This window comes from Schistocerca serialis, chromosome 3 (genome assembly GCF_023864345.2).
Source record: "Schistocerca serialis cubense isolate TAMUIC-IGC-003099 chromosome 3, iqSchSeri2.2, whole genome shotgun sequence".
In the NCBI taxonomy this organism is placed as follows: domain Eukaryota; kingdom Metazoa; phylum Arthropoda; class Insecta; order Orthoptera; family Acrididae; genus Schistocerca; species Schistocerca serialis.
In genome coordinates, this window is record NC_064640.1 from 777,530,062 (window position 1) to 777,539,439 (window position 9,378).

General features: G+C 36.8%; 1 non-coding gene across 1 annotated transcript; it reads right to left on the reverse strand.

Moving 5' to 3' along the window:
* Window positions 1-8,427: 8,427 nt before the first annotated feature.
* Trnas-uga (transfer RNA serine (anticodon UGA)) lies at window positions 8,428-8,502 on the reverse strand. Its single transcript has one exon. It is a non-coding gene; the product is annotated as a tRNA-Ser (tRNA).
* Window positions 8,503-9,378: the final 876 nt, after the last annotated feature.

The window sequence follows — 9,378 nt, forward strand, 5'->3', positions numbered from 1 at the left end:
CTGTGCCGTGCGTGTGATCATTGCTTGTACAGCCCTCTCGCAGTGTCCGGAGCAAGTATGGTGGTTCTGACACACCGGTGTCAATGTGTTCTTTTTTCCATTTCCAGGAGTGTAATAATAATGTCATAATTCAACATGGTCACTGGCCATCTTCAAGACACCTGTCTAGGCAGTTGGAACTGTGAACCCTTCATCTGCATTTGCCTGATCACATCTTTATGAGCTGGTCCTAACTTGAGGACACTTATCACTCCTACAGAGCCTTGACAACACCCCATTTTATTCCTCTTAGTACAACTTGGCTGTGTGAGTCATCATCTGGGAAGTATTTATTTGTTGTGTAACTACAATATGATGAAAAGGATAAATTTCTACTCACCATATAGTGGGACAATGAAACGACTGCTAAACAAGTACCTTTTTTTTTTTTTTTTTTTTTTTTTTTTTTTTTTTTTTTTTTTTTTTTTTGCCAAAAAGGCTTTTCAACAATTCTATTAAATGGGGAGTAGCAATCTATTCTTTTCGTAATATTGCCATTATTCCATCCTGGATTTTTCTTTGTTTTAATGGCATATAATAAGATCAATAATGTTACTGTTCTGGTTCTGAAGGTAAATCATCATCATGTTACAAACAGCAGTTTAAAACTATCTGAAGAAATAATTGCAGAAGAGAAAAGAAGATATTAATCCCATATTGATGTGCCATGGGTTAAGCAGATGACTGAGGAAGAACGTCAAGTCTTGCCAATGACATTCTTCATCTACATATTCACTCTGCGAGCCACTGTATAGTGTGTGGCAGTGGATACTTCATGTATCATTGTCTCTTCTGCCTTTTCCTGTGCCAGTCATGAACTGTTTGAGGGAAGAATGATTCCTGGTAAGTCTCCATGTGATCTCAAATCACCCTAACTTTACCTTCATGGTCTTTTTGCAAGATCTATGAAGAAAGATGCAATATATTCGTTAACTCTTCTAGGAATGTATGCTCTCAGAAAGTTAACAGTAAACCACATCATGATGCAGAATGCCTCTCTTTCAGTGTCTGTCATTGGAGTTGGCTGATCTACATGATACTTTCACACTTACAAAATGATCCTGTAATGAAACATGCTTCTGCTCTTTGGATGTTTTCTGTTTACTCCATCAATATAAATAAATTAATGTACTGATATTGTATCTGGTATGGATCCTAGACTAATGGGAAATATTCAATTCATACTGGTCAAACAAGGGTTTTGTAAGCTATCTCCATTGTGGATGGTCTACATTTCCTGAGGATCATTTCAATGAATCTCACTCTGGCATCTGGCTTACCTGTGAGTAGTTCTGTTGCATCATTTCACTTTAAATCACTATGTATGTACACTACTAAATATTTTATGGGTATGATCACTTCCAGTGATTGTTTTGCGGTTGTGTAAAGCAGTGATGGGTATTTTTGCCTATTTAAGTGTGTCACAGTTGTTTATATTGAAGATCAAGTGCCAATCCCTGCATCGAGCATTGATCCCTTGCAGCTCTTACTGCATTTTGCTACAATTTTCTAGTGCTGAAACTTCTCTGTATTTAACAGCATCATTCATGAAAAGCTAATGAAACTCCTGACATTATTTACCAGATCATTTCCAGCAGCTTTCTAACATGACAGACAAAGCATGGCATATCTTTTCCATCCCTCACAGCTTTGCTCAGCACATATCTCTCTAAAGTGTATTGTATAATAATCTTTAACTTTGAACATTGATGCTCAACATTATCAGTGCCAGGGATGAAATATTCATTTTGACCTCTCAGGCAGGCTGGAATCTGTTTCTTGTCTCACTTGCTAAGCATAAATATGTTCCTATTTCTCTATGGCTTTATGTTCACCGATTCCCTATTACACACTGAGTCAAAATGTTTGGATCTGTCAGTGACCAGGAGATGTAGCCTTCTTCATGAGTCAATTCTATGATTAACTGCTCAAGCTAATTTTTGGATAAGGCATTTAGGTCAATTTCACATGATTCCATGTCCCTACTATCCACCTTAATCACTTGAGTTTCTCAGTGTACAGCTGGTAAGTCAAAACCTCCACAGGACCTGTGAATCAGAAGACACAGGGATGTCAGGAGTCCCACCTGACACTACTGGCTCCAGAGATGCCAAAGCATTCATCTCAGGTGCCATAATACCAAAACCGCCCAGGGCAGCAACCTGAAGTCTGTTAGTATGGCTAACACAGTTTCCAGCTGTTTACAGTCAGTAGCCAAGACGTCCTGCATCCTTACAGAACATGGGCAGTCCCTGTACATCTCAAATGATAGCACAAGTAATATGAGGCTAACCCAATGAGTCACTGGGTTTAGTATAAATTCTTAAGTTCACCTCTGCTATGCTACCTCATTCTGTTTTCTTTTGCTTTTCTTTTCATCTCTCCACTGCTAAGAAAGCTTACACAATGCAAATGCATAAAAATTTATGCCAGAACTTAGAGTAAGTTAGTATAGTTGAATCGACACAGTAAAGTAAACAGATACAGTTCACTTCTTTCATGAAGCATGTGAGGGAGGAAGTGTGTGTGTGTGTGTGTGTGTGTGTGTGTGTGTGTGTGTGTGTGTGTGTGTGTGGATTTGTTACCTCCTAGGCAAGACTTAATTTTTTGCTACCAATAAGAACCCATGACAGCTATTAAAATAAACATATTTATTATGCAGCTGTTACTAAATGACTGAGATATTTACTAGTATATAGGTAAAATATGATTAATTCATATATAATTACAAGATATAACTACAGATGGCATAACAGTAAAGTGACTTCAGGAATAGCTCAGTTTTTTTGGTGATGGCATTGTTTCTGTAGCAAATCAGTGTGGTCCATGTACACAGTGGCAATGGGCATTGTGCATGTGTCCTTATCCTGCATTCTGATGGGATAGCAATCTTTATTTTCCCTTTTTGGTAATGTCAGGTGTTATAAGGGATCAGTGTCCCAAATCAGAATTTTATCAAAAATAACTGAAAGAGGTTTATTTTAGTTGTGGATTTACAAGTATTACACTTAAAATTTATTATCAGACCATCAAGTAAAATTTTACTTCATAGAATTAATTGAATGCTTCTTGCATTTCTGTCCTTACAGTCATTTTGAATTCATTCAGCTCTTGTTTCTCACGAAGGGTTTGACTTCTTTTAAGTCTGTGACAAAGCTCTCTCTGCTTTCATAACAACCTCCCAAAGCGGTGGTTGAACCATGGTAAGCATTTCCCATTGTACACACTCTTGCTTGGTACATATGAGTCTAAAGCTTATTGCACAACTTTTTTACTTTATCCATTCAATTCAGTTCAATTTATTATCATCCATTTTATGGTATACATGATGCAGGAATTGTCATATGGAAAGTAAGAGAGAGAGAGAGAGAGAGAGAGAGAGAGAGAGAGAGAGAGAGAGAGAGAGAGAGAATGATTTATATTTTTAACAAGTAAGGGAAATAACATTTTCTTAATCACAATTTACATATTTTGTCTTATTTTTACATGCAAGATGAAAAGATACAAGGTTTGTACAAAAAATCCATTAAGGGAAATAACATTTTCTTAATTACAGTTTAAAGTTTTCTTAATTACATTTTACATATTTTGTCTTCTTTTTACACACAAGTTGAAAAAAATGAAGGTTTATACAAAAAAATCAAAAGATGAGCACTGTCTGTTTAGATAGCAAAGAAATTCATCAACATTATAGAAACTTTGACCTAATAGTAGCCTCTGTTAATTCTGTTTTAAATATATGTAAGTTTTGTATGTTTTTTTTATTTCTTTTGGTAAGGCACTGAACATTATTTTGAGTAGATACATCACATTATTTTGGTACAGGGCTTTAGAATGTATGTTTCTATGGAAATCATGCCTGTTTCTGGTTTGATAGTTATATACTTCACTGTTTAGAGGAAAGAATTCTTGATTTGACTTGAGGAAACATACTGATTCATAGATGAATAAACTAGAGAGGGTCAAAATTTTCAACTCCTTAAAGAGTTCTCTACATGGATCTTTGTAGGCAACACCCTTTAGAATACGAATAGCTCTCTTTTGGAGCTCAAAACAACTTTTTGTGAAATTTCTATTTCCCCAAAATATAATACTAAATCTTAGATTACTATGTATGTAAGAGTAACAGGCACATAGTACTATAAAATAATTGAAAAGCCATGATATCTTCAATCGTTTATTAGATGACCAGTTTCAGCACTCTGAAGGTGCCATCATCAGATCTGTGAAGGTATAACATAGCAGATTTGAGGAAGGGCTTACATGAGTTAACTATATACATTACAATTATTACAGAACCGCACACCTGAAACGTGGATTAACTTTTACAAAACCATATGGACATCATGGCATATGAGGCAGACCATCTGATAAAATCATTGTCACAAATAATAAAAAATAATAAAAAACTGCTATCATGGTCATTCTTTCCATAAAATATAAAGCTATCATCTTTAACAGAACCCAGGAGTGCTGCAGTCTTTGGTGGAGGGCAAAAAATCACTTTCACTTTGTGTTTCCTGAGGATCCATCCTATTTTTGACAAAAGGCTTCCCATGTATGGCAGGAAAGCCATGGATTTAAAACTTTCTGTGTCTTCTTCCACTTTTCTTGTGCCCACTGTTGATTTCATTTGTAGTGCCTCATGTATCTGCTGTGGAGAGTAACCGTTGGCTTCAAAAACTTTTCTCGGGTGTAGAAGCTCATCCTCCAGACTGCTCTTGTCAGCAATGACATGTGCTCTGTGTACCAGAGTTCTGAGTACACTCATTGTCTGTGAGGGATGGTTGCAGCTATTTTCATGTAAGTATAAATCTGTATGGGTTGGATTTCGATACACTGCATATCACACAGAGCACATGTATTTGCTGACAAGAGCAGTCTGGAGGATGAGCTTTTACAAGCGAGAAGAGTTTCTGAAGCCAATAGGTACTCTCCACAGCCGATAAATAAGGCAGTACAAATGAAATCAACAGTGAACACAAGAAAAGTGGCAGAAGACACAGAAAGTTTTAAATCCATGGCTTTCCTTCCATACATGAGAACCTTTTCATCAAAAATAGAACAGATCTTCAGGAAACACAAAGTGGAAGTGATTTTTTTACCCTCCACCAAAGACTGCAGCACTCCTGGGTTTCATTAAAGATGAGTTGGTGCTTTGGAAGCCTGGGGTTTATAAGATCCCCTGTGAGTGCGGCCATTCATACATCAGACAGATGACACATACAGTCCAGGAGAGATGCACAGAGCACTGCAGGTACACCCGTCTCTTACAACCTAATAAATATGTGGTGGCAGAGCACTGTATTGGCACTGGGCACTCTATGGTGTAGGATAATGTCGAAATTTTATCCTCGACTTCATCTTTCTGGGACATAGCAGAAGAGGCAATTGAAATTTGCTTGGTGACAAATTTAATTAATAGAGATAGTGGCTTCAGCTTGGACAAATCATGGAATAGGGCAATTTCTGTAATTAAATCACAAAGACGTCGCGACGGTACAGCTCTCCATGACACATAGATATCACTGTGTGGATCAACTGCGCAGCCATAGATTTGATTTCCATGCATATGCTACACCTCTTTGCCATGTATTATTGCCTCTGGTGCCTTGTGTATCTTTGGCCCCATACTCAATGGCTCGGTTCTCAAGTTAAAAGGACGGAGTAAGTGCTGCAGCGCTAGTCACCTCAGCGCACTCTCAAGATGGCTGGATGGTATTCAGCCAAAATATTAGAAGAAGAAGCTGAATTTATGAGGCTGCACACCTGAAATTTTATGGAACAGTCTTCATGCTGTGAAAACGTGAAGATGCCCACAATACACTGCCCAGCAAGTTTAGCAGGATGTACAAATTCCATCATTGAGCAAATATTCATCTTAGACACAAGTTACAAATTCATGAGTAGAGTACTCAGCATGGGTTACAGTGATCATGAGACAAGGTGCAGATAGCAGAAGTTGCAAAAAACTAGTTGAAAAAAGAACTTTTGTGAAGATAACACCAGAAATTTTAATTTCTTACTGCTTACTGGCTAAGGAAAATTGGGAAAGCATCTCCATTCAGAACAATGTTGATAGTATGTACATGAGTTTTCACAACATATTCCTTCAGTATTTTAATGTAGCGTTTCCTAGAGAAGTAAAAACATTAAAATCTAACGACAATAATATATGGATAACTAAAGGCATAAAAATTTCCAGTGAGAGAAACAGATTTCTGCAGTATTGTTGTAAGAAATATAGAGTTACCCAAGAATTTGCAAATTATTCTAAAGCCTACAAAAGAATCTATGGCAGAGTAGACAGAGACGCAAAAACTGTGTGGAATGAAAATTTGATAAGGAACTCATTTAACAAAATGAGAACCATGTGGAGGGTTATAAAAAAAGAAACTTGTAGCTCAGTACAAAAAAAAGGAATGTATCATTGACACTAGAGGGCTCAAAAGTCACAAAATCTGTCATAACAAAATTCAATGAATATTTTAGTTCACAATGGAGACATACAGGCGGCAGTTACAGTTAGTAGACTGGTCTGAAGTATTCAACTCAGCAGATGTCAACACAAAATTTAATGTATTTATTAATTTAACATCAAATCTTTTTGAGGAGGTGTTTCCAAATAAAAGAGTCAGAGAAAATCAATGTAACCCTGCATTTAAGCCATGGATTACCCAGGGCATCAAAATTTATGTAAAACAAAAAGAGAATTGTATGCCTCAGCCAGACAGTCTAACAATACTGCACTGATGGGGCCATATAAAGTGTACTCTAAGATATTAAGGAAGGTGATCCAGAATTTCTAATAGTATTCATCTAAAAAAGAAAATTGACAAATCAAATAACAAAATGAAAACCATATGGAAATATGTTAAAAGTGAGGCGTGGAAAAGCCTATCTGCCAAAGAAGTGATTAGCTTAAGAACTGGGAGCCTTTCGGTGGATGCTCCCAAAATGGTGGCTAATATCTTTAACAATCATTTCCTAACAGTCACCAACCAAATAGGATGCCAGGGTTCTGTAAAGAAAGCTACAGAATACTTGCATAACACCTTAACTAACGAAATAGATGAGATGCATCTGTGAAATACTACAGTGATAGAATTAGAAAAAATAATTATGTCTTTAAAATGTAAAAATTCTGCTGGAGTTGACAACATTTCCAGCAAGTTACAGAAATACCGTTGTAAAGAAATAAGTACAGTCCTCTGCCATATTAGTAATACGTCATTGGAAGAAGGTGTTTTTCCCGACAGGTTAAAACATGGGCTTTTACAACCAATTTATAAAAAAGGAGAAAAGACTGAGGCTACAAACTATCAACCAATTTCATTACTCTCAGTTTTCTCCAAGGTACTAGAGAAATTGATGCACAGCAGAATGGTTGAGCATCTTAGTAAATATAACATCCTCAGCAGTAGCCAGTTTGTCTTTCGGAAAGGGGTATCAACCGTGGATGCAATACATGCCTTTGTTGACAATGTTATGGAAGCCATAAATAATAATATGATGACGGTTGGAATATTTTGTGATCTGTCAAAAGCTTTTGACAGTGTAAGTCACCATATTCTCTTGAGTAAAGCCAAGACCCTAGGAATGGATGGAACCATAGGCACATGGCTTGAATCCTATCTGTGTGGTAGAAAGCAGAAAGTAATCGTGGAAGGACTGCATGGTGGCAAGCTATCTTCAGAATGGTGCTTCATTTCTGCAGGAGTACCTCAAGGCTCAGTATTGGGCTCACTGCTTTTTCTAATATTTATAAATGATTTAGCACTATGTACAGAATATGGGAAAATACTCATGTTTGCTAACGACACCACTTTATCAGTTAATAATCTCTCATGGAATGTGTCAAATGAGGCTGCAAATAAAGCTTTCGCAGATTTGACAAACTGGTTTGAAACCAATGGCCTTACAGTCAACGTAAAAAGGACAAATTACATTCATTTCTCTTCTAACACAAATGTTACTAATGAAATGAACCTAAAAATGGGTGAGCATGAGATTTTGAAGGTTGAGTCCTCCAAATTCTTGGGTCTGCATATAGATAGCAAAATGAAGTGGCACCACCATATTCAAGATCTGTGCAAAAGGCTAAGCTCAGCAACGTTTGCCTTAAGAATAATTTCAGACACTAGGGAAATGAGCACAATAAAAACTGCATATTTTGGCTATTTTCACCAACTTATGGCCTATCGTATAATATTTTGGGGAATCAACCAATAGCAAAAAAAGTGTTCCATGCACAGAAGCGAGCAATAAGAATTATGTGTGGAGTACAGCCTAGACACTCGTGCAGGGATCTGCTTAGAGCTCTACAAATCCTTACAACACCTGCCCAATATATTTTTTCCCTGAAACTTCCTGATAGATTAAAACTGTGTGCCGGACCGAGACTCGAACTCGGGACCTTTGCCTTTCACGGGCAAGTGCTCTACCAACTGAGCTACCCAAGCACAACTCACGCCCCGTCCTCACAGCTTTACTTCTGCCAGTACCTCGTCTCCTACCTTCCAAACTTTACCAGAAGCTCTGTTGCAAACCTTTTTCCCTGATGTGCTTTGTCTCAGAAAATAGCAACTTATTCAAAATCAATAGCTCATACAACAGTTATAACACCCAAAGGAAACTAGATATCCATTATGACCTAAAAACGAAAAGCATGGTCCAGAAGGGGGTTTTATACAGTGGCACCAAGATTTTTAGTGCCCTCCCACCGCACATTAAAGAACTGGTTGGAAACATGCCAAAGTTTAAAGAAAATCTGAAGCAGTTTCTTTTAGATGAATCTTGTTACAGTATTGATGAATTTCTTAGTAAAAATGCATAGAATCTCTTGTTTGTGCTTAAACCTTACTGTGTGACCTCTACAATTGATTAATCATACTCTGTAAGTACAGTGTACCTTAATACAATACCCAAATTTATGTATGTCTGTATATGACGCCTGTATAACTTAAGAATACTATCCAAATTTATGTATGACTGTATATTCTTTCAGATGCCCTGTATCTTAACTAATATGTAAGGGTATATGCCAAACTTCGCAGTTTCTTTAATCTAATGATAAGATCAATGTATCTGTGCACAAAACAATAATCTGTAAAAAAACCTTGACTCATTCTATATCCAGGGATATGTTCCCATATGGATCTATGGAATATGAAATAAATAAATAAACACTAGCTGAAGACTTCGTTCTAGTAAACTGTAAAGGACCAGTCCCAAGTTTATCCAGCAAATCAGTGATCGTGGGTGCCTCTATGTGAGTTTATTAAACAAATCTCAATAACATTGTAAGTAAAATTATATCATTAAGCAATAAAATGTCAG